Genomic DNA, 2,986 nt, shown 5'->3' on the forward strand with positions numbered 1-2,986 from the left:
TTTTTTTTTTTTTTTTTTGGAGAGGTTTTTGCTATAGGGTCTGTGCACTCACCAGAAAGAAAGAGAGAAACGGAGAGACAGAAACTGAGAAACCACTCCCCAGGGGGGATGGCCTCACCGCAATCCCTTCTACTCTATTCTCCTCTTGGATTCTTGGGCACACACACACATGCGCCCAGAGTGGGTTGAAGCCACCTGGTCCAGGACTCGAACTGTGGTCGGCTACGTGGGAGTTCAGCGACATATCCATTACACTAACTGCTGGTCCCTAAGAAAGGATCTTGAAGGCAGTGGGAGACACCTTGTCCAAGGGGGAAACAATTCAGATGATAGCAAATTTTTCATTAAAATCAATAGAAGCCTGGAGGAATTGGCACATTTTTCGTTTCTGAGAAGAAAACAAAAACAGAAAACAAAACACAAAACCCCTGTCAATCTAGAATTTCATACCCAGAAAAAATACCAAGGAATGAAGAAATCAATACATTATCATATAAAGAAAACTAAGAAAATTCATTAGCAAGAGACATAACCTTTAAAAAATAGTTAAAGAAAGGTTTATAAGCGTAAAAAAGGCAAAAGAATAAAATTTTGAACATCAGGAAGAATGTGATAAGCAAAAACATGAGCAAATAGAATAGACTTCCCTTCTGTTTGTGAACTTTCTAAATTGTATTTGGTGTTCACAGCAAAAATTACAACACTACCTGCTGCGGCTCTGAATGCAGAGTAAATATTTAACACAACTATATCTTCAACAGGGGGAGATACGGGGACAAAAAAGCAGGTAAGGTCTGTACACTGCACTGAAACTAATGAAATGAAGACACCAGTAGATGCTGGTAAGCTATGTACATACAATTTAATACCTAAGGGAATAACTGAAAAGGCTACGCAAAGAAATACATGTAAAAACACTGTAGAGTCAAAACGGAATTCTAGAAACATGGTCAAGGAATTCTCAGAAAGAGAGGGGAAAGAAAACAGGTACACGAGAAACAGAACATACAGAAAACAAAAAATAAAATGCATATTTAAGTCCGAATATGTCAATATTGATATTAAACAAAAATCATCTAACTACACCAATTTAAAACTAGAGATTGGCAGAGTGGATTTAAAACCTAACTCTAGGGCCAGCAGGTGGTGTGGTGGTTAAGGAGCTGGACTCCCAAATGGCCGGCGGCAGTTCAAGTCCCAGACTTGACAGCTTTCTCTCTTTCTCTCTCTCTCTCTCTCTCTCTCTCTCTTGTGAGAGCATGTGCCCTATAGTAAATTAAATAATAATAATTAATAAAATTAAATAATTCTCTTTTTTTCTTGGAGAGGTTTTTGCTATAGGGTGCATGCACTCGCCAGACAGACAGAGACAGAGAGAAAGCGAGAAATCACCCCCCAGGGGGGATGGCCACGCCACAGTCCCTTCTCCTCCATTCTCCTTTTAGGATCTTGGGCACGTACACACACACTCCCGACATGAGTTTAAGCCACCGGATCTGGGATTCGAACCGTGGTCGACTATGTGGGAGTCCAGCGACATAGCCATTATGCTAACTGTTGGTCCCAAAATTAAATAATTCTTAAAAAACAAACTATATGCTATCTGTAAGTTGTATTATAGTCTTTCAAATATAATGATATAGGCAACTTAAAAGTAAAAGAGGGAGGAGGAGACCATTCAGGCTTCTTCTTGACTTCCTACTCATCCCAGGTACATCCATCTGCTGCCATTTTCCCTAGAGCCTGTGCTGCCGCCGACCAGAGAAAAACAGTCGTTGATGAGGGAAGTCGAGCAAGGAACCATTCCAGGCTTCTTCCTGTCTCCCAACTCATCCCAGAAATGTTCTGAGACTTCATAGTTTTCTGAACCATGTGGCAAGTCCCTCTTCCATCTGAAAATCTCCAGGTTAGTCCCAGGTGCACCTGGTCTCAAGAGACTGGGAAAGGAAGCAACACCTAAAGGTGGCTGCACACACCGTCTGACTGGAAGACAAGGCCCTCTACCAAGAACACATCTGAGAAGCAGAGCTCTTCCTCTCCCCGACTCTACAGAATCAACAACAGAAAAGAAGGTAGTAATATATAAGCCACTAGATGACTAGAACCCAGCACAGAGGCACAGAAAGAATGGAAACCAAAGAAATACCTTTTCCTCAATGGAACAAAGCAACTCTTCTTCAGCCATGGACAGCACAAAGGAGATGGAAGAAATGTTAGAAATAGAGCTCAGAATATTCATGGTGACAGAGTAAAGGGGGTCTTTCCAGAATCTCCAGGAGAAGATAGACCCCATAAAAAAAATCAATCAGAACTCCTAGAGATGAAGACAGTAATATAGAAAATGAGACCTCCCTCAAAAGTATTAATAGTAGACTGCACCATGCAGAAGACATGCTGTAAAGATGTACAGTGATTAAATGTTAAAAAAAAAAGAAATTGAAATAAATTAATAAGAAAGTAAAAGGATGGAAATACTATGTTATGCAAACATTAATCAAAATAAAGCAGGAGTTGGGACCAGCAGTTAGCTTAATTGCTATGTTGCTGGACTCCCATGTAGTCCACCGTGGTTCGTGTTCTGGACCCAGTAGCTTAAAAGTCACGCCGGGCGCGTGTGCGTGTGTGCCCAAGATCCCAAGAGGAGAATGGAGGAGAAGGGATTACAGCATGGCCATCCCCCCTGGGAAGTGATTTCTCGCTTTCTGTCTCTCTGCCTCTGTCTGTCTGGCGAGTGCATGCGCCCTATAGCAAAAACCTCCCCCCTCCCCCCCAAAAAAAGCTGGAGTTTTTACATTAATATCCAGATAAACTTTGGAGCAAAGAAAATGACCAGAAACAGAGGAACATTGTATAATGATAAAGGACTCAATCCACTAAGAAGACATAGTAATACTAAATGCGCAGGAACCAAACAACGAAGCTGCAAGATACGTAAAGCAAAAACTTATAGAAATGAAAAAAGACATAGATAAACACATAGTTGGAA

Source organism: Tupaia chinensis, unplaced genomic scaffold (genome assembly GCF_000334495.1).
Source record: "Tupaia chinensis unplaced genomic scaffold, TupChi_1.0 Scaffold000492_1, whole genome shotgun sequence".
Lineage (NCBI taxonomy): Eukaryota > Metazoa > Chordata > Mammalia > Scandentia > Tupaiidae > Tupaia > Tupaia belangeri.